Below are 27,803 nucleotides of genomic sequence, written 5' to 3'. Positions count from 1 at the left end.
ATTGATATTCATTCTTCTTTAAATGTTTGGTAGAATTCACTCATGAAGCCATGTGGTCCTGGACTTTTCTTTGTTGGAGAGTTTTCATTATTAATTCAATCTCTTTACTAGGAATTGATCTGTTCAGATATTCTATTTATTCATGATTCATTCTTTTTAGGTTGTATGTTCATAGGAATTTATCCATATCTGCTAGGTTACAGATTTTTTGGCCTATAATTATTCATAGCAATCTCCTATGATCCTTTGCTTTTTGCATGATATCACTTGTAATGTCTTCATTTATAATTTTATTTATTTCAGTCCTCTCTTTTTATTGATTAGTCTAGCTGAAGATTTGTCTATTTTGTTTATATTTTTAAAAAACAGCTCTTATTAGTTTCATTGATCTTTTATATTGTTTTTTAGTTTCTATTTCATTTATTTCTCATCTGCTCTTTATTGCCTTCCTTGTACTAACTTTGGGCTTAGTTTGTTCTCATTTTTCTAGTTCCTTATTAGGTTGTTTACTTGAGATCTTTTTTTTTCTTAATGTAGATTTATTGCTATAAACTTCCCTCTAAGAACTGCTTTTGCTACATTCCGTAAGTTTCAGTATGTTGTGTTTCCATTTTCATTTGTCCTGAGGATTTTTTAAATTCTCTTTTGACTTCTCATTTGACCCATTGGTTGTTCAGTCACATGTTGTTTAATCTTCACATATTTGTGAGTTTCCCAGTTTTCTTCTTGTAACTGATTTGTAGTTTCATACCACTGTGGTCAGAAAAGATGCTTGATATGATTTCAATCTCAAATTTATTAAGACTTTCTGTGGCTCAACATATTATCTATCCTGGAGAATGTTCCATGTACAGTTGAGAAGACTGTATATTCTCTTGCTGTTTGATGGAATATTCTATAAATATCTCTTAAGTCCATCTGGTCTAAGGTGTCATTTAAGTCCAATGTTTCCTTATAGATTTTCTGTCTGGGTGATCTATCCACTGATGAAAGTGGGGTATTGAAGTCCTCTACTATTATTGTATTGCTGCCTATTTCTCCCTTTATGTCTGTTAATATCTGTTTTATATATTTAAGAACTCCTTGATATTCTTAATATTATTTTAAAAATGCCTTTGGATTCCTTAACATGAGTCAAACAATCAGAATATACTTGGTTCACTGGAATGTATATAAACATGATATGTTTCCTGCCCTTAACAATATCACAGGTCTAACCAAAAAGACAATGTGGAACTACAGGAAAATTGAAACTTTTTGAAGGGTCACATAGGATAGGAGATCTGTCTTGGCAAAATGTTTTTGAAGGATATTGCCATTCATTCCAGAACCAAGTTGAGACTTGTCTTCTCTTGCTCTTGTCTTCTTTACCAGGTAGTGTTCATTTACTTTTTGTTGTTGTTGTTGTTGCTAATATCTATTGTTTAGCTGCTGAGCTACAAAACCTATCACAGCAGTCATGCCAAAAGGTGAGGGTTTCTTTGGTCTGGCTTTTAGGAAGTTAGTAGAAAAAAATAATGTAAGATGTACTGGACCAAAACAGGAGCAAAAAGCACTGAAGCCAGGAAGAGGCCACTTACATCTAGTCCCCATATATAAGATTGCCACCCAGAAATATAGAGAGCAATGGTGCTCTCTTCTTGAGAAATCCTGAAATAATGCCAGAACTGAGTTTTGTAGTGATTTCCTTCAGTCCCTCCTATTTTTAACCCAAATGGACAGGTTGAAACTGTTTCCTGAGGCTGTATCAAAACAGCTTTCCTCATGTCACAGAAATTTCCAGAAGTTTGAGATTTAGAAGTAGAATCTGTGATGGGGCAGTGGTATCAGAGCCCACTGCAGGAGCACAGGGGAGAGACTGGCATCCCATCAGCAACCACCTTCATCCTTGATAACACACCGCACACCTTGTTTAGTTGTTGAACAGGTTACTCTAAATCAGCGGCAAATTCCACACACTATTAGATTATGCAGTGATCCAATCAGTATCTGTTGAGAGCTGACGATATGGCCACCACTTTGCAGGGTACAGTGATGTGGGAAGGACAGAGACACCATGCTTCCTGTCCTTGTGTCATTTAAGGCCCAGCAATGTCTGGAGTAATACCTTTTTTGTAAAGAGGCAGAAACTTGGTTTTGGTGGATTTGACTATCAGAACGGGAGACAGTGCCCTTTGGATTTTTCTGCCCTCTGTTTTCTATATCTGTGTTTTTGCATCAATTTGTCCTGCTAAGACTCCAACTCAGACCAGTTATTTAGTGCATGGGGCCAAGAATCCAGCAGTAGTCTACAAATTCACTACAATATCCATTTCTGTGGGTGAAATAGGATAATCCACTGAATCCCTACAGTTTGGTTCTGCTCTGTGGTCTGTGGGTGCTGTGGGTGCTCTATGAACTGAGAATTGAGTACTCACATTAGAAAAAAATAAATGTGAAATCCCAGTGAGGTTGTTCAAGTGTCTGGGTGGTCTGGGTCACATGTGTTCCAAATTCTGTTCTGAGCTATTCCACTGACTTACTGACATTGAGCCACTGTGTCTTACATCAGCCTGGCCATTGTAAACCAAGGGGTCCTGGTCAAACGTGTGGTAAACATTCCACTGCAGAATCATGATATCTCCCTAAGAGGAACGTTAACTTTGGTTTCCATTACTAATTGAGAAGAAAGAATACCAGGTTAAAATGCTGGCTCCAGCATTTACTAGCTGTATGACCATGAGAACTTGGGCAAGTTAATATAACCTCTCTGAACTCTTGCTTTAGTTCATTATCAGTAAAATGGGGCTAATAATATTTACCTTGTAGTGTTGTAGTGGTTAAATGATAAAGTCCCCAGTAGAGTGTTGACATATACTGTGGGCAAGTGGTAGCTGCTCCATGAATGGTAGCTGTGAATGACTTAACAATCAGTGTTTTAGTGCCGTGAGGAGTCAGAGAGAAAGGGGACCAAGGGGAAGATTTCATATTATTATGGGATGCGAAGGAATTCCTGATAAGGCATGACAAATGGGAGCCATTCCTGAAGGAAGCCATTGAATCTCTTTCTCATTAGATTCTTTAAAATAAGACAATATCCATCTGTTGAAAGAATTCACTACAGAGTGGATAACCCTCTGAGGTGTACGTTGGGTTCTGGGAAATGTCTGTTAACAGAGGCATTGATGTTGAAATTTACCCATGAACCCAGACCCTGACCCTTGTTATAAGCTCATCCCTAATCCTTCCAGTTTGGTGATAGACCAGCTCACTGGCCTTTGGCAGTTTTGTTTTCAAGTTTGAGAGAAGCAGAGCTGATACTGAAGCAGCATTTATAGGTCCTTTTTTAAAACAAAACAAAACAAAACAAGATTGCCATGGAAACTGAAGGCAAAATGACAAAACTCCAAGGGGGGGCTATCCTTTGTTAATTGCTTATGAAGATATGAGAAAGGAACAGAAAGTTCAGGCCTGGTAAAATGACTGATCTATTCCAGAGGAGGAAATGAAAGAATAGGTAACAACACCCTTGGGGAGGCCCCAGACAGCACTGTGGAAACATTTGATTAGAGAGTTTCAGTTACATTGCCTCTCAGATTCATGCCGAGGTTAAAAAAAAAAAAAGCTTGAGTTACATTGACTACTATATGATTAAACTGAGACTCTCTGGGGAGGAAAACAAAATGGTCAGCATACATGCTTCTTGGCTGGATTTTAAATCCCTTTTTAAAAATTACCTGTCATTTCTTCAAGGATTAAATAAGAAAGTAGAGTGTTTCCTAAGTTTCAGTGAATTCAAACACTTCAGATTTTTTTCTATCTCTCTATAAAAAAGACATAGCCCAGGTATTAAAAGCTAAGTGTAGACTGCACAGCATTATAAAACATAAAGTACTCTTATTCTTTACAGCTTCCTTTAAAACTTAAACATGTATCAGAGAACAAAATGGGAAAAGAATCTGAAAAAGAATAGATAAGTATATGTAAAACTGAATCACTTTGCTATACACCTGAAACTAACACAACATTGTAAACCAACTATACTCCAATATAAAATCAAAAATTTTTTAATAAAAATAATAAAAAAACAGGTTTGATAAGTATGATTTTTGACAAATAAAATGAAAATTTATAAAAATGAGTTTATTTTGTTTTATAATTAACAAAATGATCTTATAATAACAATTGTGCACTAAATCATTTGCTCAACCAAAAATAAATGGAGTGTTGATTTGAAGGATGTGATAGACTGTCACTTTGGTGGCCCTCAATGAACCATGCTTCTTTTTATCTGTACCCCTGTGAGTCCCTTCACACATTGATTCTGGTCTTGGCCACGTGACTAGCTTTGACCAATGGAACATTAGTGAAAGACTGGTAAGTCTTTGTGCATTGGACCTTGTCTTCTTAGAATGCTTCTTTTTGGAACCCATCCACCACGCTATGAGAAAGCATAAGCAACCATATGGAGAAGCCCACCTGGAGGAGAATCGAGACCCCTAGCCAAGTCCAACTGGGCTCCCAGACTGTAGCCAGTACCAATTTCCATCCCTGTATGTGAGTCCATTTTAGATCTTCTAGACATCCCATCTCCAAGCCAACAACATGTGAAGCCCAGTAACCTCCTGGTCAACCCACAGAGTTGTATGAGGTAATAATAAATTGTTAGAAGCCATTAAATTTGGGGTGGTGTGTTATATGCTGCAGTAGATTAGCTAAAGCAGAAACTATTACCTCCAAGTGGGGTCCTGCCATCACATGTGGCATTGATTTTGAGTCTGGGAGAGGAATGGAGAAATTTGGAGGAATGATGAAGAGACTGTTTGTTGGAGGCCGAAAGGTAGTGAGGAATATCCTATTGGAAGCTGAAGGAAAGAGAACTTTCAGCTTCCAATAGGATATAGGCAGAAAAATTAGCAAAACTATTAGCAGTATTGGCAGAAAAACTAGCAAAACTATTAGCCTGTGGACATATGGGAAATAGAAAGGGTACCTCATGAACTTGTGGATCTGGCTAAGGAGATTTCTGGACAGAATGTTGAAAGTGCCATCTGGCTTCTTTCAGATGCCTATGGTAAAGTCCAGGAGGAGCCAGTTGAGGCAAAGAGGGGACTATTTAGATTTCAAGCAGAATTTAGAAGAACTAAAAAAGCACTAGAACTTGTGGGCTTGATAACAAAATTGCATTCAACCCTAGTCTCTCCAAGAAAAAATTTCTCAACGTAAGAAATGACCTTGGTTTGCAGATGAAATACAGGGTGCTGTTAGTAAAATATGACCTCAGGGTCAACGTCTCTGTTAAGGCATCAGAAAGATTTAAGGAGTATCTCAATCATCCTCTCAGCTACACAAGAAGACGTCTAAAAATCTTAAAGGTGTTTTCCCATAGCTTCCTGATTTGCAGCCCCAAACAGAGAAATGGTTGTCTCGAAGAGATTTGTGAGTGTGATGATTTATCTAATAGAGTGGATTATAATTTGATACATAGAAAACTACAAAGTTTGTAATGTAATGTAAGCTACAGTAATCGAAACAGTATGGTACTGGCACAAAAACAGAAATGTACATCAATGGAACAGGATAGAAAGCCCAGAGATAAACCCACGTACCTATGGTCAATTAATCTATGACAAAGGAGGCAAAAATATACAATGGAGAAAAGATAGTCTCTTTAATAAGTGGTGCTGGGAAACTGGACAACTACATGTAAAAGAATGAAATTAGAACATTCTCTAACACAATACACAAAAATAAACTCAAGATGGATGAAAGACCTAAATGTAAGGCCGGACACTATTAATAGCTCAATTTTTAAATTGCTGAATAATACTTCATTTTATATCAGTGTGTTTATTATATACTTGTGGATGGACTTTTGGGTTGTTTCCTGTTTTTGGCTATTACAAATAAAGCTGTAATGACATTCATATTCAAGTCTTTGTACGGAATATGTGTTAATTCTCTTGGGTAAATACCTAAGAGAGAAATGGCTCTATTGTATGTTTACCTTTTTAAGGAACCATCACATTGTTTTCCAAAGTGGTTGTACAATTTCCATTCCCACCAGCAGTGTATAAGAGTTCCAGTTCCTCCACATTCTCAACAACACTTGATATGATCAGTCTCTTTAATTTTTGCCATTCTAGTAGGTGTTTAGGGGTAGCTCACAATGGTTTTAATTTGCATTTCTCTAACGACTAATGATGCACTTAGTTGCCATCCTGATATCTTTTTTGGTGAAGTGTCTGTTCAAGTATTCTGCCCGTTTTTATATTGGGTTTTTTGTCTTCTTACTGGGTTTTGAGAGTTCTGTGAGTATTCTGGATATGTATCCTTTATCAGATATATGCTTTGCAAACATTTCCTTCAAGTCTATGGCTTGACATTTTATTCTCTTAACAGTGTCTTTTAAAGACGGAAGTTTTAAATTTTGATAAAGTGCTATTTTTAACCCAAGTAAGCAGAGGCTTTCTCCTAAAAGTTTCATGTTTTGTATTTTGAGTTAATTTTTGCCTATGGTGCAAGTTATGGATTGAAGTTCTTTTTTTTCTTTTGCATATGAATATCAAATTGTTCTATCACCATTTGTTCAAAAAACAATCCATTCTTCAATGAATTGGCTCTGCATCTTTGTAGAAAAACACTTTATTTATTTATTTATTTATTCATTTATTTACTTCTGCACTCTCTATTCTATTCCATTGACTTATGTGTCTGTGTTTACACCAAAGCACACTTTACTGACTACTATAACTTTACAGTAAGTCTTGAAACCAGGTAATGTTAGTCTTCTAAATTTGGTCTTTATTTTTTTTTTTAATTTATTAACTTATTTATTTATTTATTTTTGGCTCTGTTGGGTCTTCATTTCTGTGCGAGGGCTTTCTCCAGTTGCGGCAAGCAAGGGCCACTCTTCATCGCGGTGCGCGGGCCTCTCACTATCGTGGCCTCTCTTGTTGCGGAGCACAGGCTCCAGACGCGCAGGCTCAGTAGTTGTGGCTCACGAGCCTAGTTGCTCCGTGGCATGTGGGATCTTCCCAGACCAGGGCTCGAACCCGTGTCCCCTGCATTGGCAGGCAGATTCTCAACCACTGCGCCACCAGGGAAGCCCTGGTCTTTATTTTTTAAGTTGATTTGGCTAAGTTCTTTGCATTCCATATGAAATCTGGAATCTGCTTGTCAATTTCTACCAAAAAGTCCACTGAGATTTTGATTGAGGTTGCATTAAATTTGTAGATTAGTTTGGTTAACATTGACACCTTAACAACATTGAGTCTCCTGACCTGTTAGCAAACTATGTGTGTCCATTTTTCACAGACTTCTTCCATTTCTCAGTAATATTTATAGTTTTCAGTGTATAGTCTTTTCAGCTTTATTCCTAAGTATTTTATATATTTTGATACTACTGTGAATGGTATTGCTTTTTAAATTTCAATTACCAAACGTTTGTTGTTATGTATAGAATACAATTGATTTTTGTATGTTGATCTTGTATTCCATACTTTGTTAAACTTGCTTATTAGTTCTAGTAGCGTTTTTTTGTGGATTGTGTGGGATTTTCTTTATAGATGATTATGTCAGCTGTAAATAAATAGAATTTATTTACTAAATGAGTTAAAACATTTCATAATATCACTGTCTTAGTCTGCTCAGGTAAATGGTTTATTTATTAAACCATTTTTATTGAAGTATAGTTAATTTATAATGTGTTAGTTCCAAGTGTACAGCAAAGTGATTCAGTTATATATATATGTGTGTGTATATATACACACACATATATATATACACATATATATGCAGATTCTTTTGCATTATATGTTATTACAAAATATTGAATATAGTTCCCTGTGCTATATAGCAGGTCCTTGTTGGTTATCTATTTTATATATAGTAGTATGTATCTGTTAATCCCAAATTCCAAATTTATACCCTCGACTTTCCCTTTTGGTAACCATAAGTTTTCTCACTTTGCCTGTGTGGACTCTGGAATCTGATGCTGGGGTTTGAATCCTTGCTCAGTCACTTTCTAGCTCTGTGATCTTGGGTAAGTCAATTAACCTCTCTGTACCTAAGTACCTTATCTCTAAACTGAGGACGATACTAATACCTACTTTGAAGTGTTGTTTGGAGAATTAATTAAGATAACATATGCAAAGCCCTTACAACAATGCTTGGCCTGTAGTATGCAATGTATAAGTGTTAGCAGTTGTTAATATTATAATTTGGCAATGCTTGCTTGCTCTAAGTCGGCTTGCCAGGAGTATAAACCACTTCATATCCTCTCTCTTTTTTTCTAGCAAACCTGCAAAACACCTGCTAAATAACTGTTATGGACTGAATTGTGTCGCCCTCCCCCCACTCCCCACCCCCTCCCCCCGTCCCGCCTCCTTCTCCCTGCCCGAATTCATATACTAAAGCCCTAACCCCCAGTGAGGCTATATTTGGAGACAGGACCTTTAGAGAAGTAATTAAGGTTAAATGAGGTCACAAGGTTGGGTCTTAATCATCTTTATAAGAGGACACACCAGAGATTTCCCTCTCTCTCTACATGTACACAGAAAAAGGCCATGTGAGGACACAGTGGGAAGGCGGCCGTATAGGAGCCTGGAAGAGAGACCACACCAGAAAGCAATCCTGCTGGCACCTTGATCTTGGACTTCCAGCCTCTCACTCTGTGGTATTTTGTTATGGCAGCCTGAGCAGACTAAGACAGTGATACTATGAAATGTTTTAACTCATGTATTCCATGAGAGGCAAATAAGCAGTCCTGACATACAACGTCTGATGCCAACCTCGGGTACCATTTCCCCATTGTGGGAAAGTCTGGCATCTACCATGGTTGGGGTGGGGGAGTGCTGCGGAGGGTCATCTACCATTGGGACTACTGCCCACTTGCTTCCCTCAATATAGCTATTTTTCTTACAAAATTTGTTGAAGCCCCAGGCTGACTACTAGCTATGCAGGGGTTAGCTATTAACTGCGAGAGCTGTTACTCTTATTTCTTTCTTCTTTCAGGCCCATCACAGAGCCCACTGAGTCGCTCATCAGATTCTGGACTAGTGTGACCTCGTGTAGGCTGTAGCCTTCCATTCCCTCCCGAGCTGGGCAGCACTGGCTGGGGTCCTGGTCATTCCACTTGTTGGGATGCCCGAAGCCCTCCCGATCTGGGGGGCATGGGAGGTGAGGCCCAGCCTTGGAATGTTCTCTCCTGCTTCTCTATCCTCTTTTCTCTTTACCTTTCCTTCCAGAATTCCCTAAGAACTCTTTTCCCTTCAGTACAGAGAAGAATTCAGCTGGGTTCCAAGGCTTAAACTTGCAGACACCCTGGTTAATAAGATGTTTGCAGAACAAAGAGCTTGCCATTTTAAGGCAGTTTTGCTTGTAAATTTATTATAAATATATATAACATGTATGATATATGTATGATGGTATGTATATTATATGCATGATATTATGTATATGTGTGCTATATTGAATATATAAAATATACATATTTCTAAGTAATATTCTTTTTTTTCTTCTTCTTACTACATTAGGAACAATTAAAGCAAATTGGAGATAAAAGCAACCTCTGAGTTTAGAAATATAGAACTGTGAGTTTGGGTCTCAGATTCACTCACTGACTTGTGAAAAGCTGTTTGAAATTTACGTCTGAATTTATTTCTCAGGTGTAGGGTGTTCAGAATCCGAAAGCAGCAATTATGTAAATCATGAAGTCAGGTGGCTGTAGGAAAATCAGAGCACTATGGTTTTGGCTTTTCAAATCTTTTATTAAGACTTTCCAAAGACCATCATTAAAAAATAAGCAGAGAGAGACAGGAGGTCCAGAAAAGTTTATTAGATCACACTTAATTTCCTAGTTAAACCTCTGCGAAGGTAAAGTCAGATTTCTATATATTTGACTCTAAATGAACTACATAGAAAATGCAAAAACATATACAGAGTAATCGTGGCAATTGACAGCGCTCGTTTTAAGGAGGCCGCGGGTCTGCAATAGGCTTTGCGCCTGCAAAGCTCTGACTCAGTTTGTCAGCGGGGCGCAGGCAGAGGGCTGGGCCGCCACTCCCAGCACTGGCTTTTTCGAGCGCTGCCCCCGAACACCACGCCCCGCCCCCCCCCCCCCCCCCCGGGGCGACGCATCCAGCGCCGCGCGTCTGCCGGGCATCGCGAGTCCCCCACGCCCGGCCGGCGTCCCGGCTCCGCCCCTCCCGCCGCGGTCCACGCCCCAGTCCCGGGGGGCAGGAGGAGGCGGTGGCCAGTCCTCCCAGCGCAGCTTTGGGGCGTCACGGGCCGGGGCGGGCCGGGTGAACCTGGCGGTGGAGAGAGCGGCGCGCCGAGCTGAGCGCCCAGGGCTGCGCTTCTCCGGCCGGCGGGGCGGCGCTGTGGGCCGGACGCTCCGGGCTCCCCGACGCCGCCGGAGGCCCAGCTCCGCTCCGGGCCTCCCCGCCCCGCGCCCGGGTAGTGCGGCCCGGGCGCAGCGCCCACCCGGCCGGTCCCAGCCGGCACGCTGCCCTCGCGGCTGCTCGCCGCGCTCTGCCTGGCCGAGCGGCTCGGGGCCGCCTGCGGCTGCCAGCTACCCTCGGAGTGGAGACCCCTGAGCGAGGGCTGCGGCGCCGAGCTGGCTGAGACCATCTCGTACGCCAAGGTGCTGGCGCTGCACCAGGAGGTGCACGGTCTATACAGCTCCTGCCCTGGCAGTACGAGGCCGGCGAGGCGGGGCGCCTGTACCGGGCCGAGATCAAGATGCTGTGGACCAGGCGTGGGGCAGCGTGCTCGAGGTGCCCGCGGGCTTCAGGGTCCACCTCCGCGGCCTGGGCTACTTCTCCCGTCACTCCCGCACCGTGGTCCAGGATTACGCCTGTTTCTTCTTCCTCAGGTGAGCCTGTCACCTCCCGCCCACACCACCCCCTCGGCCCATTTGCGTGACCAACTGAGGTCGCCTTTATCCGGAGCCGGATCGGGAACTCGCAGGGAGTCCTGTCTGTGCGATGTTAGATGATGCCTTGGGCTCCTTCCCGGGCTCTTCGTTCTTTCCTGCTCCTCCTTACGTGTCTACAACATCCTGGGTACCTCTGGCCAAGACTGTTGGAAAAACAGGGAGGATTCCTGTGCTTTAAGGACAGAAGAGTGTTTCAGGCAAAAGCTCCAGGTGGTTTCCAGCAACAAGTAGCCAGCCTATTCCAGAGAGCAAAGGTTTATGCGGGGGGCTCCGGGGGGAGACCCTGGTCGCAGTGCTTTGAGGAGTATAAAGGTAAATCCGGCAGGACCCTCTCTGATTGAGTTCATGAAAGTTGGTCTGTGGTCCAGATGAAACGCTTGTGCCTAAGAATTCAGGCGACGGGTTTGACTAAGGTTTGAAATAACAGCAGGTGGAACCCTAATTGAGGTGGAATCCTAGTATACTTGGAACTCTATGTTTTAAACTGGATTTGGTGGGAGTAGTTTGGGATGGGTGGTGGTCAAACCAAAGCAGAATCCCTTTGAAATCAGACTGTTGTTGGAATTCTGGCTCCTCTCTTCCTGTGAGTTTGAGCAAGTTACTGACCTTGTCCAGAATCTCAATAGCCTCACCTTCATAATGTGAGAAACAAGGTTGCTTGAGACTAAAACCCAGTCACTCACACAAAACACCTGGTGCAGGTTAGATGCGGACCAGTCGCTCTATTCTGCATACCTGCTTAAATGCCAAGATGGCGCTGGTGTGGAATGCGGCCCAGCTGTCCTCCCCTTTCGCTCGCGTTAGCTCCCATCAGCAGATCTCAATGCCAGGCTCTTCCAAACAGATTTATGGAGGAGGGGCGGGGTTTGGGGTGCTAGGCGGGGTCAGGGCCTTGAGGGTCACAGGGCTTTGAAGAATATAGAAGTAAATTAGGCAGGAGGCCCTGTCTGATTGGAGACTCCTGGAATCTTGGGCAGTTCCGTGGAAGTTGGTCTGTGGTCAAGACGAAACACATATGGATAAGAATTTAGGCAATGGATTTGACTGAAGTTTAAAGTAAAAAAACAGCAGGTGGAACCCTAAATGCATTGGTTGTCTCCAGTTGAAGGAGGAGACTGAGAGGAACCTCAAAATGGAATCGAATGCATCTATCGAGATAGCGATTGAATCTACAGCTGTGATGGGCGATAGATCCAGTCTTCCCAGTCTGTGGAGTAGGATTAAAGATATTTGGAATGACCATGACCTTGGTCTGCAGACTCACTTTTAGCTCTTTAGATTTCATGTCACTGAGAAAGAAAAGAGTGAGTTCCGCAGAGGGCTGTCCGTAAGCTCATGGCAACATGTTTTCCATGTTGAAGCCGGAATATCTAAGATTAGAACACGTGGCGTGCTTTGTGTTGGCTTGGGTGGCTTAGCTAGCTAGATTCAGTTGAATTTTTTTTTAATTGCTGGACAAGTACAGTTTCTAAGTAAACTCGTCAAGGAGTGAGACAGTACCTTCTTGATACAGAGAAACTTAAACTAGATTTTTCATGTCTTTATTTAAGGAAAACACTGGGGACCCAGCTTCAAAACTAATGAAACTTCATTTTCCAAAGAAAAAAATCAGAGTACTTGAGAAGGCGTTATTTTCTTTTCCGATTTTATCATGAAATACTGTTTTGTCCACTGGTTCTGTGGTGGTCAGCCAACTCTTTCATCTTCTCTCTGACATGTTTATAAAACGTTTATAAAACGTTAGGGGAGAAATACAGAGTCAAATGGTAGTCTGATAGATTTCTATTTCACAGAGTTATGTTCCCTGATGTGTGTTAACAGCTGCATACAAAGCATTCCTCCTCTGTTATTCTGGGACCCATTGAGAAGAGAACAGATTCTGGTCAGCGTCACAGGAGAAGGTGGCACTGGAGACTCCCTGGTGAGCCCCACATGCCCCCCATGGGCTGGAGAGTAACTCGTATCTCTCCTTTTTCTTTTCTTGACTTCTTCATCTTGACAACAGGCATTTTCTGCGAGGCTCAATAGAAATGTTAACTAACTTTTATACTACAGTTACTCTGGCCAGAGACTTTTTTTTTTTAATGCAATCCTTACATCACCATCAAAAAGTAAGGTGCTTTTGTCATCCTCTTTCTATAGATTGTAATACTGAAGCTTAGAGAATTTAAGAAATTCGTTTCCTGTCAGACAGAAGTAGTAGTGGTAGGACTTGAACTCGGGTCATTGCAACTGGCCTCCCTTTCACCAAGAAACAAGGAACACACTGTCTGTGAGAAGGAAGGCCACCTGGGAGATAACACAGATACACAAACGCAGACACATGCACACACTCCCTCTGCCCCCAAACTCACCTTTTTCAACAGCTTAAGAATAGACTCATGAAGTAGGAGGCAGAGAAGCAACTAGAAATAATGAGAGCCGTTGGAGGCTGTCACAGTCTTCTGTTGACTCATGATTCAAGATGGCGCACCCCATGGCTGTCCAATCTACAGCTCTGCTTTCTTCCTCTTTCTTGTTAGGATGGATGAAAATTATAACCTCATGGAGTCAATTTCCAACATGCCATCTTTCCAGACACTCAAGAGAACAGAAGGATGTTTTCCAGTTTTTGAACTGTTCCAGTGGCAGCAATGGTGACTTTTTCCAGTGACCGGGAGATCCAAGAAGACAATTGGTAAGAATTGGTACCCTGTGCCAGAGCAAAATAATAGAATAGCTACATTTTGACCCAGAGAGTCAAGAGTGCTCTTCCAGAAGCTCAGACCAAAGAGTATTTTCCTCCGTGCCCCCGACCCCCCACTCCCAGCGGTTAACAAACCCTGCTCATAAACTGTCTATTCCTGAGGTTTTACTATTGGGCGTGGAGTTCCTCACAAAGTCAGGGAACAAGATGGGATGAAGGTTGACACACTGTGCCTCAATTGCCTCTTCTGTAAAATGGAAACAATAGTAGCATCTACGCTATAGGGCTGATGCCGTAGGATTTAACATTTAGGAAATGTACATATGTAAAGCCCTTAGCATAGCGCTTGACAGAGAAAGTACTCAATACATGTGAGCTGTTATGACTACTACCATTATTATATTATTATTATAATTGATAGCATAGGGCTCTGAGGAATTTTCTAAGAGGAAAGAAAAGTCCTCAAGAAAATGAAATGAAAGAATTGTAGTAGCTAACACTTCTATGATTCTTATCTATAGCTATTAAGATGTAGAGGTACAGGGTGACCGAGGTAGTTGTGGAACGTAAGGGTCAGGATGATTTGGGGCATGAAAATATAAAAGGTGTATTCCATTCTGAGGCATTAGCCAGAGTTGTGGGGACATTTTGAGGATTGTCACTTTCCCAAAGCAGTGGCATTGACACAGTTGAGCTGGGATGATTGTGGGACCAGGTCGGAGAGGTGGTGGCCCATGGCTCTCAGTCTCCCATCTGAGATGTTTTTAGGACCACATGACAGACTACTGGAGAGAGTTCTGATGTGGGTGTCCCCCAGGACAAGGACTTTTTTTGTGGGTTAATGAACCAATTTGCACGTTAGGTGGCTTCCTTCTTTCCACCCATCTGTGCTGACCTTGCGAAGAGTGTCTTTCTCTCGTCTGGTGGGTTGGCCTAGGGGGACGGCCTTGTTCTTCCAAACCTCCTTATCTTCTGCCCTGGGCTCCCTGGCACCTGGAGGCCTTCTTCATGTTCTTTGCACAGAACCTGTTCTCACGATGGGCAGGGGTGTCCAACTAAGGAAAAATGTTGATTCTTGCTTCCTAGACGTTATCAAGGGTCCCTTCCTCAGGCCTACCCTACTGACAGATCTAGACTCCTCTGACCCCTCCTCCATGGTTTGCCAGAATTTTCTGAACTCTTGCTCCCAGCGTGGTTCCAAGCACCTGTTTTTTTTCTGCTCTTAATCTGTACTGGTACCCACTCCACATTGAACTGGACCTACCAGGTGTCAGCCTGAGTACCCCTGGCTTTAATCAGACCTTAGCATGTTCCAAATGAAATCTTTTTTAGTCTCTGTCCTTTGGTTCTCCATTTTTATGGGAGTTTGCTTATTTTACTAAATCTTTGGTAACAGTAGATTTGTATCAAAAGATCAGATGTTGTTCCAAAAACACCTTATAGCTTAGCCCCCAAACTCTTTAGGTACATCATTAATTAGCCCTATGGTCACACAATGAAGCTATTAATATTTCCCTGGAATTAGATATTCCATCATTAGAAAAAATAGAACAACAGGACCATGGAGAATTGTTTCAAGATGAAGGCAGTCCTATTTCGGGTGGTCAGATGTTGATCTTGGGGAGAATCTCTTTTCCCTTTCATCACCCTGGTCTCTTAGATAACAAAGGGTGGGTGTGTGCATTGCCCTGAGAGTCAAAAGCTTTGGGGGAGGAAAATTAAGTCTTCCAGATTGCTGAGCTGCTGTATAGCTGAATTTACGTGTTGGAGCTGATGGACCTTGCACTTTTCAACACCTTAGCTCCTTCCATTTTTACCCCCTGTCCTCTTTGAAAGGTACCATATCAGACCTAAGTTAGCTTGTTAGTTTCAGAATTTAAATTTAAACTAAAAATAAATTGGCTTTTTGGTAAATTTTAGCATTTACATTTTATGATACTCCTTGAGAAATTTTTACTTCCTCTGCAGTGAGTAAAGTAGTTGTAAATTGAAGATCTCAGAGTTAGATGAAGAATTGACAATTACTTGCTCTCTTCTTCCAAAAAAAACCACTAAAACTTCTCTGCCTTTTCCTTTTGAAAGTGAGCATCTTATTTTCTCTCCTACCCAGAATAAATGCATCACGTTACATCAGAAGCAATCTGTTTGTCCTGTGGTGGTGGGTCCTCAGTCTTAGGAGGGATCAGAGGGGCTGTTCAGGTCACCTTTTGTTTAAAAGTTTATTTTACTGAAGTCTAGTTGATTTACAATATTGTGCTGTTTTCTGTATAGTAAAGTGATTTTGTTATACATATATATACATTCTTTTTCATATTCTTTTCCATTATGGTTTATCACAGGATACTGAATACAGTTTCCTGTGCTATCCAGAAGGACCTTGTTGTTTATCCATCCTATAGATAATAGTTTGCATCTGCTAATCCTAAACTCCCAACCCACCCCCCTCCCCCCTCCCCCTCCCCCCCTCCCCCCTCCCCCCCTTGACAACCACAAGTCTGTTCTCTATGTCTGTGAGTCTGTTTAGTAGATAAGTTCATTTGTGTCATATTTCAGATTCCACATATAAGTGATATCATATGGTATTTGTCTCTTTCTGACTTGCTTCACTTAGTATGATAATCTCTAGGTCCATCCATGTTGCCGCAAGCAGCATTATTTCATTCTTTTTTATGACTGAGTAGTGTTCCATTGTGTATATGTACCACATCTTCTTTATCCATTCATCTGTCGATGGACATTTAGGTTGTTTCCATGTCTTGCCTATGGTGAAGAGCGCTGCGGTGAACGTAGGGGCATGTATATCTTTTTTGTTTTTGCTGCCGCTGTTGTTGTGTTTGGCTGCACCGCGCAGCCTGTGGGATCTCAGTTCCCCGACCAGGGGTCAAACCCCTGCCCCCTGCAGTGGTAGCGTGGAGTCTTAACCACTGGACCACCAGGGAAATCCTAGGAGCATATGTATCTTTTTGAATCAGAGTTTTGTCTGGATATATGCCCAGGAGTGGGATTGCTGGATCATATGGCAACTTTATTTTTAGTTTTTTGAGGAACCTCCATACTGTTTTCCAAGTTACATTCCCACCAACAGGAGGGAGGGTAGGAGGGTTCCCTTTTCTCCACACCCTCTCCAGCATTTGTTATTTGTAGACTTAATGATGGCCATTCTGCAGGTCAGCTTTTTGTTCCAGTTAGACGTTTGCTAATGAGAACGCGTGACTCTTCCGCATGCTCTGAGGCCTGTATGAATGGCCTTGGGCGTTGCATGTTACACGGCTTCGCTGTATTCCATGCTATATCCTGGAGGACGATAAATCCTGGAGGAGCACTGCTGAACTCATGTCCTTTCCACCGCTGCTGCTCTCTAGTCCCCCAGTCAGCCTGGTCGGTGCATCTAGGCCCTGCTTGTGAAGGGCGCATTTCATTCTTTTCCCTCGTAGTTCTCACTCTCTCAGCATCACGTGAATCTGGGACTGCAGTGTCAATCCGGAGGTTAAGAAATGGAACCAGAGGACGATCTTATGTAGGGAAGCTTTTCGTGATGCACACCCAGGGTGACATGCGGCTCTGTCCTCAGCAGGCAAATAAATCCTCCCGTTCTCTAGTTCCATCCTCAGACGTCCCACCCACGCCTCAGTCAGCGGAAACACTGTCTTGCTTTCAGAAGTTGCCGGGAAGTCAACATCATCGTTACTAAGTATTCATCGTCCCTCTGGTGCAGTATCGCGGTGTTAATGGGACCGCAGGGGATGTCTGTGGCGGGTTAGAGCATCCATCCCATTTACTAGCAGGGTTCTCTCCACACCAGCCAAGAACGTTTTCCTTCCTCTTTCCTTCTCTGCTGGGTGAGTGTAACACAAAACAGAAGTTGGCTGTTTTCCCCTCTCTGCAAGTCCTGTCCCCTAGGACCAAAACCCACACTGACCCACACTGACATCGGTCTGTCCTAGAATGTCATGGGGTTGGAACAAAGTCTGTGAAAGACCTGCTGCCATTTTTCTTTTCCTTTTTTGGAATCCGGAAGGGTGGTGGGGAAGTTGTCGTCCTCCGAACTGCATGGGAAGGAACGTCGACTTTTCGTCAGAAGATCGAAATTGACTCTGACATTTCCAGAGGCGTGACCTTGGGCAGGACCCTTTATTTCTCACAACTTCAGTTTTCTCATCTATAAAATGGGGCTAAAAACATGTAAACTGTCTCAGGTTGTTGTAAGGACCTAATTAGAGAATATGTTTGAAAGCACTTAGTAAACTATAAAAAGTGATGCAAGGGTTTATGACTGAATTGATAAGTAGAGAGTATGGCTTTAAATGTTAAAGAATATGTAGCTTTTGAAAAGCTGCTTTCTTCTCCCCAGGGCGGTGGCAGAGTGGTGGCAGCAGTGATGACGGGGGTGTGTGTTAGAGGTGGGAACGGTGATGGGGAAGCTGTCACGTGTGCTGTAATTCATTCAACAGTTTCTTGGGCTCTGGCCAGGGAGCACTTCTTTAAAAGTTCATCTCTTCAGTTATAAACGTATAACACATTCAGGTGGGTTCCCTAATCTAAGTATAAAATGATAGTCAGTAGAGTTTTTTCCCCCACCTCTGACACCCATCTACCCAGTTAGTTACACCTACCCTCTAAACAAGTAGCCACTGTTAAGTTTCTCAAACGTTCAATGAGTATTTTCATCCGACAAGTAATTCACATGTGATTTACTGTTGTCTTCGACACCAGTGGCACTTCACTGTGCGCTTTGCTACGCCCTGCTCTGTTCACAAGTAGAGCTTGAAGACCTTTCCATATCAGTGCATGTAAATTGCTCTAAATAGTATTCCACTGTATGAATGTCTCACAATATATTTAATCAAGTCCCCTGTTGATGGGTAGTTACGTTGATTCCAATCCATTGCTATTATTAAAGAGTGCAGACATGTATGACATTATACATACCTCATTTTGTGGGATTGTTGATTCCAATCTTTAGCAGATATTTATCGAGTGCCTACTTTGAGGCAGCTACTGTGTTAGATACTAGAGTTTCAGTGTTGGGCAAAATACAAAGTCCCTGATCATGGAGTTTATAGTCCTAGTGTTGGTGGTTGACACGATCAAAAGACCGCATTAATGACTTTATAATTTTATTTTTTAATTAATTTTTATTCGAGTATAGTTGATTCACAATGTTAGTTTCTGCTGTGCAGCAAAGTGAATCAATTATACATATACATATATCCACTCTTTTTTAGATTCTTTTCCCATATAGGTCATTACAGAGTATTGAGTAGAGTTCTCTGTGCTATACAGTAGGTCCTTAATAGTATAATTTTAAGTGAAAATAAATACTCCAAGGAAAAGAAAGGAAATCAGGAAGTCTGATGTAAACTTCGGGGTAAAGAAAACGTTTTCTGCTGAATTGATTCTGGGACTAAAATCTGATGGAAGAGAGGTATCCTAGTTAATATGGGGGTAATGGGGTCATGAGAGCAATCCAGAGAAGGAGAAGAATCTGTGCAAAGGCCCTGTGGTAGCAGGGTCCATGGTACCTTTGAGGGAATCAAGGAAAGCCCCTGTGGCTGGAGGGAAGGGAGTGAGTGAGAAGGATGAGGCCAGAGCACAAGGTGGGGCCAGACCATGCAGGGGTTGATAGATCCTGGTGAGGATTTGGGCTTTGTTCTAACAGTAATGGGAAAGCTTTGATGTTTGGAAAGCAAAGGGTGATGGGACCAAATTCACATTTATAGGAAAACAAAGTGACAGGAGTGAGGAACTGGATTGGAGGGGATCCGGGTGATATAGTAATAAGTAGTGGTGGTTAGAAAGCTACCAGATAGATGTTGGACTAGGACAGAGGCAGGGGGCATGGAGCGATGTAAGCAAACTTGAGAGATATTTAGGAAATTAAATCAGTAGATGTTAATGACAGGTTGAATTTGGGTGGTAAAGGAGGTGGAAGGGTCAAAGATAAGTCCTGTGTTCCTGGCTGACGGCATGCCAGGACCAACACTGATAAATGGGAATAGGACAGGTTTGGTAGGAAATTCATGACTCCAGTATTGGACATCTTGAGTTGAGGTGCCCTTGAGCCGTCCAGGTGAGATCTTGACTAGGTGGTTGGATCTATAACTTTGCAGCTTTGAGAAGAGCTCTGAGTAGAACATACACCTTTGGGTCTGAGCCATAACTAGGTGTCAGCTGAAATGGGAAATGGGTGACATTTCCAAGGGAGAGGGCTTAGAGTAAGAGTAGAAGCCCTAAGGTAGGACCGAGTGGTGTAGAACGCTAACACTGGTGGAGAAGGAGCAGTCAGACAGATACGAGGAAAACTAGGAGTCAGTGGCACAGAATAGCTCCAAAAGGATGAGTGATCGACAGAACAAAAGCTGTTGAGAATTCAAGATGAGGACTAAAAAGTAACCAGTCAACTTTGGCAGAGATGAGGACAGTTCCATGGAGTGAGGGAGTAGAGTCTAGGCTGTGGAGGTGGGAGGAGGGAGTGGGACAAGAGGATATGGAGATGGTGGGGGTGGACAACTCCTTCAGGACGTTTGGCTGTGGAGGGTTGAATACAGATGAGGCTGCAGGTACAGGGTGCAGAACGGTTGAAGGAGGGGGTTTTGTTGTATTTAAAGATGGCAGCCATCTGGTCAAACCATCTTGGTCCCTGTTTTCCTACTTATCAGATGCTGTCTTCCCAAGTACACTAAACTACTCAAGGGCAGGGATATCTATTTTATTCACTGTTGTATATTGTTGTGCATTTTTATGGTGTCTTACACATTTATTGAATAAATTATCTCTCATCCAGAGAGCTCTGAGGCCTTAGGAAGCAGAGGTCTTCTCTCTCTCCCTCTCTATTTCTATTTTCTAAATTCATATTTAAAATCCACATACAGTAAAAAATTTTTTAATATTTATTTATTTATATTTATTTTGGCTGCGTTGGGCCTTCGTTGCTGCACGGGCTTTCTCTAGCTGCTGCGAGCGGGAGCTACTCTTTGTTGCGGTGTGTGGGCTTCTCATTGCAGTGGCTTCTCTTGTTGCAGAGCACGGGCTCTAGGCGCACGGACTTCAGTAGTTGCAGCACGTGGGCTCAGTAGTTGTGGCTCTCGGGCTCTAGAGCACAGAGTCAGTAGTTGCGGCGCACGGGCTTAGTTGCTCTGTGGCACGTGGGATCTTCCCGGACCAGGGATTGAACCTGTGTCCCCTGCATTGGCAGGTGGATTCTTAACCACTGTGACACCAGGGAAGTCCGCATACAGTAAAATTTGCCTTTTTTGCGTATAGTTATAAGTTTTGGCAAATACACATGGTTGTATAATCACAACTACAGCCACAATATAGAAAAGTTCCATCATTGCTAAAACCCTCCCCTGTGCTGTCACTATATAGCCAGACCCTTCCCCAACCTCAACTCCTGGGAACCACTGATTGGGAACCTCAGTGTGGACTGTCATCCATAATGACTGTACCAATTTACATTCCCACCAACAGTGTACAAGGGTTCCCTTTTCTCCATGTCCTCAATAACACATCTTATCTTTCAAGTTTTGGATAATAGTTTGGATAATAGTTTTGGAGAAATGTCTGTTCGGGTCCTTTGCCCATTTTAAAATCAGGTTTTGTTGTTTTGCTATTTACTTGCATGAATTCCTTATATATTTTGGACGAGATAGATGGCTTTCAAATATTTTCCCCCTATCCATATGTTGCCCTTTCATTTTAATTGATTGTTTCCTTTGCTGTACAGAAGCTTTTTATTTTGACACAATTTTTGCTTTTGTTGCCTGTGCTTTGGGGGTCATATCTAGAATATTATTGCCCACACCAGTGTCAGGAAGCTTTTTTCCTATTTTCTAGTAGTTTTATAGTTTTGGGTCTTACATTTAAGTCTTTATTTTGAGTTAATTTTTGTATATGTATGTGAGATAAGGGTCCAGTTTCATTCGTCTGCATGTGAATCCAGTTTTCCTAAAACAATTTATTAAAGAAACTATTCTTCCCCATTTTGTGTTCTTGGCATCTTTACTGAAGCTCAGTTAACTGTAAATCTGTGGATTTGTTTCTGGGCTCTTGATTCTATTCCGTTGGTCTATCTATCTGTTTTTATGCTTGTACCATACTGTTTTGATGACTATAGCGTTGTAATATAATTTGAAATCATGAAGTGTGTTGCCTCCAGCTTTGTTCTTTTCTCAAAATTGCTTTGGCTATTCAGGAGCTTTTGTAGTTCCACACAAATTTTAGAATTGTTTTTTTCCACTTCTGTGAAAAATGCCATTGCAATTTTGATAGTGATTGCTTTGGGTACTATGAACATTTTAACAGTATTCTTCCAATCCATGGACATGGGATATATCTCCATTGATTTTTGTCTTTCTCTCATCAGTGTTTTAAACTTTTCAGTGCATAGGTCTTTCACCTCCTCTGTTAAATTTATCCCTAGCTCTTTTGTTCTTTTTGGTGCTATCATAAATGGGATTGTTTTCTTCGTTTCCTTTTCAGATAGATTGTTGCTAGTGTAAAGAAATACGACTGGTATTTTTGATATGTTGATTTTGTATCCTGCAAATATACTGGATTCATTCACTCTAATGTTTTGTGGTGTCTTCAGGGTTTTCTACATATAGAATTGTGACATCTGCAGACAGAGAATTTTACTACCTTTGTTCTAATTTAGATGCCTTTTATGTCTTTTTCTTGCTAGTACTTCCAGTATTATGTTTAATAGAACTGGGAAGAGGGGGAAAAGCTTTCAGTTTTACGAATTGATTATGATGTTAGCTGTGGGCTTTTCGTAAATGGCCTCTATTTTGAGGAAATTTCTTTTATATCTATTTTATTGAGCATCTTTTATCATGAGTGGATGTTGAACTTTGTCAAGTGCTTTTTCTTCATATTGAGATGATCACATCATTCAGATCTTTCATTTTGTTAATGTGCGATATCACATTGATTGATTTACATATGTTAAACCAACCTTCCATCCCAAGGATAAATACCATTTATTCACGGTGTATAATCTTTTTGATGTGTTGAATTCAGTGTGCTAGTATTTTATTGAGGATTTTTGCATCTATGTTTATCAGAGACATTTGTCTGTAGTTTTGTCCAGCTTTGATATCCAGTGAGGCTGGTGTCATAAAATGAGTCTGGAAGTAATCCCTCTACATCTATTTTTTGGAAGAGTTTAAGAAGGATTGGTATTAATTTTTGTTTGAATGTTGGTAGAATTCAACTGTGAATCCATTTGGTCCTAGGCTTTTTGCTTTGGGGAGTTTTTTGATTAGTATTTGAATCTCCTTATTTGTTATTGGTGTGTTCAGTTTTACTGTTTCCTCTTGATTCAGTCTTGACAGGTTGTATATTTCTCAGAATTTTTCTGTTTCTGCTAGGTTATCCAATTTGTTCACATAATTGTTCATAAATAGTCCCTTATGATCCTTTTTACTCCTGAGGTATCTATTGTAATGTCTTTTTCATTTCTGTATTTATTTATTTCAGTCTTTTCTCTTTTCTTCTCAGTTTAAGTAAGGGTTTATTGATTTTGTTTCTTTCAAAAATTCAACTTAGTTTTTTTCTGTTATTTTCTAGTCTCTATTTGATTTATTTCTGCTCTGATCTTTATTTTTTCCCTTCCTGATGCTAACTTTGGGTTTGTTCTTTTGTAGTTCCTTGAGGTGTGTAAAGTTTGGTTGTTTACTAGAGGTCTTCTTTTATAATGTAGTCATTTATCACTGTAAACTTTTCTCTTAGTACTGCTTTTACTGTGTCCCATAAGTTTTGGTATGTTGTGTTTTCATTTTCTGTTTCAACGTTTTTAAAAATTCCCTTTTAATTTCCTCTTTAACCCATTGGTTATTCAAGAGTGTGTTGTTTAATTTCTATGTATTTGTGAATTTTCCTCTTTTCCTTCTATTATTGATTATTCCATTGTGTTCAGAAAAAAATGCTTGGTATAATTTCAGTCCTTTTAAACTTGTTAAGACTTGTTTTGTAACCTAACGTGATATATCCTGGAGAATATCTGTGTGTGCTTGAGAAGAATGTGTACTCTTCTGCTGTTGGGTGAAAAGTTTTCTATATGTCTGTTAGGTTCATTTGGTCTATACTGTTGTTCAAGTCTACTCTTTTTTAAAAAAATTATTTATTTATTTATTTATTTGGCTGTGCCAGGTCTTAGTTGTGGTACACAGATCTTTGTTGCAGCATGGAGGATCTTTAGTTGCAGTGTGTGGGATCTTTTAGTTGTGGCATGTGGTCTCTTAGTTGCGGCACACGAGATCTAGTTCCCTGACCAGGGATCGAACCCAGGCCCTCTGCATTGGGAGCCTGGAGCCTTAACCACTGGACCACCAGGGAAATCCCCCATTTAAGTCCACTCTTAATTGATTTTCTGTCTAAGTGTTATCTCCATTATGAAAGTGGGATACTGAAGTCTGCTACTATTACTGTATTGCTATCAATTTCTCCTTCAGATCTGTCAATATTTGTTTTATATACTTAGGTGCTCTGATACTGGGTGCATATATATTTACAATTATTATATCTTTCTATTGAACTGACCCCTTTATGATTATGTAATGACCTTCTTTATCTCTGGAGACAGTTTTTAAAACCTACTTTGTCTGATATTAGGATAGTCACTCCAGCTTTCTTTTGGTTACCATTCACATGGAATATCCTTTTCCATTCCTTCACTTTCAGTCTCTGTGTCTTTGAATCTAAAGTGAGTTTCTTGTAGATAGCATACAATTGTATCTTGATTTTTTTGTATCTCTCCACCTACTCTGTACCTTATTATTGGGGAGGTTAGTCCATTCATGTTTAAAGTGATTATTGATGCAGAAAGATTTACAATTGTCATTTTGTTAACTGGTTTTTGTTTGTCTTGTAATTCTGTTGTCCCTGTTCTTCTCTCTTGCTGTCTTCAACACTTTGTGCTATTGGTTTTTTTTTTATTGATAGGTTTTGATTTCTTTGTCTTTTTTCTTTTGTGTAACTTCTGTAGGTATTTTCTTTGTGGTTACCAAGGGGCTTACATAATATATTGTATAGTTATAACATTCTGTTTTAGGCTGACAACTACTTAACTTCACTTGCATACAAGAACTCTTGTCTTTTACCTCTCCTCCTCACTGCATTATATGTTCCTGATGTCACAGTTTACTTTGAGTTTCACATATTCATTAACATTTAGTTGTTTCTAATGCTTTTGTCTTTTATAGTCTATAGTAATACAGTATGGTCTTTGTTTGTATATTTACCTTTACCAACTAGTTTCATACTTTCTTATGCTCTCATATTTCTGATTAGTGTCTTTCATTTCAACTTGAACTACCTTTAGCATTTCTTGTAAGGCAGGTGACAGACTTTCTTAGGCTTTGTTTGTCTGAGGAAGTCTTTATCTCCCCTTTGTTTCTGAAGGACAAGTTTGACAGAATTGTGTTCTTGGTTGGCAGTTCTTTTACTTTTTTTTCTTTTTTTTTTGGCTGTATCGGGTCTTAGTTGTGGCACGCAGGATCTTCGTTGAGGCATGCGGGATCTTTTCTTGTGGCACACGGACTTCTCTCTAGTTGTTGCATGCAGGGTTTTTTTCCCTCTCTAGTTGTGGCATGTGGGCTTAGTTAGCCCACGGCATGTGGGATCTTAGTTCCTCAACCAGGGATCAAACCCATGTCCCCTGCATTGGAAGGTGGATTCTTTACCACTGGACCATCAGGGAAGTCCCTTCTTTCAGTATTTTAAATACATCATTCCACTCCTTTTGACTGGCAAGATTTCTGATGAAAAATCCTCCGATAGTCTTATTGGAGGGGGTGCAGAGTTCCCGTCTACGTAACAAGTTGCTTTTCTCTTGCTCCTTTCAAAATTCATTCTTTGTCTTTAACTTTTGACAATTTGAATGTAGTGTCTTGGTGTGGGTCTCTTTAGATTCATCTTATTGGTGTTCTCTAGGCATCCTGAATCAGGATGTCTATTTCTTTCCCCAGATTTAGGAAGTTTTCAGCCATTATTTCTTTCAACAAGCTTTTTGCCCCTTTCCCTCTCTTCTCTTTCTGAGACCCCCATAATGCATACGTTGGTCCACTTGATGGTTCGCCATAAGTCTCCTAAGTTATCTTCACTCTTTTTCACCTCTTTTTTTTGCTCCTCTGATTAGATGATTTCCACTGATCTGTCTTTAAGTGTGTTGGTGTTTTCTTTCGTTTTGTCTGGTATGCTGTTGAACTTCTCTATTGAATTTTTCAGTTCAGTTATTGTATTCTTCAGCTCTATGATTCCTGTCTGGTACATTTTTTATATTTATGTTTTGAGCATACAGATCCTGCCCATATTTTGCTAGATTTATACTTCATTATTTATTTGTATTCTACAATTAATGATACTGCTTTTAATTTTATTTAATTTTTTTTATTTTTTAATTTTTATTATTTTATTTTATGTTTTTATTTCTAATTATTGATTGCTTGTCTGTGGAAATACAATTTTTTTTTATATTTACCTTGTAACCCACAATATTGCTAAACTCACTTATTAGTTCCAAGAGCTTTTATAGATTCCATGGCATTTTGTATGTAAGTTGTTATGTCTTCAATGAAGAGAGAGAGTTTTATTTCTCCCTTTCAAGTCTGTATGCCTTTTTTTTCGTATTGCATTGGCTAGGACTTCCTGTATGAGGTTGCATAGGAGTGATGAGAGTGGACAGCCCATTTTAAGTATGCTATTTTTAGTTTTTGGTGTTCATGCCTTTTATCAGGTTAAGGACGTTTTCTTCTATTCCTAGCTTGGTAAGAATTTTGACCATGAATTGAAGTTGAATTTTGTGAGATGCTGTTTCTGCATCTGAGATGATCATGACATCTTTCTTCTTCAGTTTGTGATAAAGTGAACTACATTGATTGTCAAATGATGAACCACCCTTGTATTCTCAGGATAAATCCCATTTTTTATATATTGATGGACTTAATCTGCTAATATTTCGTTGAGAATTTTTTACATTTATGTTCATGAGGAATATTGATCTGTAGTTTTCTTACAATAAAATAATCAAAAAGTGGGCATCAGGATAATATTGGCCTCACAAAATGAGTTGGGAAGTGTTCTTTCCTCTCCTTTTGTTTTTAGATGAGATTGTGTAGAATTGGTATTTTTTTCCACTAAATGTTTGTGTATTAGTCTTCTGTGGAAAACAAAATACCACATAATGGGTGGCTTAAACAAGAGAAATTCATTCTCTCTCAGTTCTGGAGGCCAGCAGTCCAAGATCAGGGTGCTGGCAGGGTTGGGTTCTTCTGGGTCTCTGTCTGTGGCTTGCAGAAGGCCACCCTCTTGCTGCCTCTTCACAGGGTCATCCCTCTGTGCGTGAACATCTTTAGCGTCTCTCCCTTTGTCCTAATCTCCCCTTCTTATAAGGACACCAGTCTGGTTGGATTGGGGCCCACCCTGACAGCCTCATTTTAACTTAATGACTGATTTAGAAGCCCTATCTCCAAATACAGTCACATTCTGAGGTACTGGGGGTTAAGGATTCAACATACAAATTTTGGAGGGACACAATTCAGTCCATAACAGTTTGGTAAAAATTTATCAGTGAATAATCTGGGCCTGGAGTCTTCTTTTGTTGGAAGTTTCTAAACTACTCACTCAATTTCTTTAATAGATAGGACTACTTAGGTTGTCTATTTTTCTTGTGCCACGTGGCAGTGCAGATCTAAGACTAGGGTTGGCCGCAGTGCAAGGCTGGGTGAGGAAAAAAAAGAAAAAAGAAGAAAACCAGGGACTTCCTCCATACTCTCTAGTACACTGGGGCTCCTTTTCTTGGTCTTCTGGATAGAAATAGATTTCTCCTAGAGTTTTTGCTGCATAGGTCAATGACTCAGCCCCCTTTGATTCAGGTCCCATTGCCTCTAGTTGTTTTCAGAGTCTCCGTGTATTATGTGCAGAGATTTTAACATAATCAGTAGGAATCATAGGCTATGTTCAGTTTACTGCATCTTGACTGGCACTGGAAGCGGATGTTTCTCTTTGGCCCCATTAAGAACATCTGGTCAATCTTGCATAGGACATACTGCAGGGAGGGAAATAACAGTATTTAATTTTTGATGATCAAAAGCAAATAGGAATGGGAAAGAGGATTTGTAGTTTTTAAAGTGAAGTTTGAGACCAAATGGGTCAAGAAAATCATAATTCAGTTCATCAGTATCTTCCATGAAGCCCTAG

The 27,803-nt window shown here is 40.7% G+C and overlaps 1 pseudogene; it reads left to right on the top strand.

Annotated features, from left to right (window-relative positions):
* Positions 1–4,768: 4,768 nt before the first annotated feature.
* The window catches only part of LOC130707467 (coiled-coil domain-containing protein 3-like), a 76,772-nt pseudogene continuing 53,737 nt past the window's right edge, over positions 4,769–27,803 (top strand).

The sequence above is a fragment of the Balaenoptera acutorostrata genome, chromosome 3 (assembly GCF_949987535.1).
Source record: "Balaenoptera acutorostrata chromosome 3, mBalAcu1.1, whole genome shotgun sequence".
Classification (NCBI taxonomy): Eukaryota; Metazoa; Chordata; class Mammalia; order Artiodactyla; family Balaenopteridae; genus Balaenoptera; species Balaenoptera acutorostrata.
The sequence above is the reverse complement of the archived record's forward strand: the minus strand, read 5'-3'. Positions and strand labels throughout refer to the sequence as shown.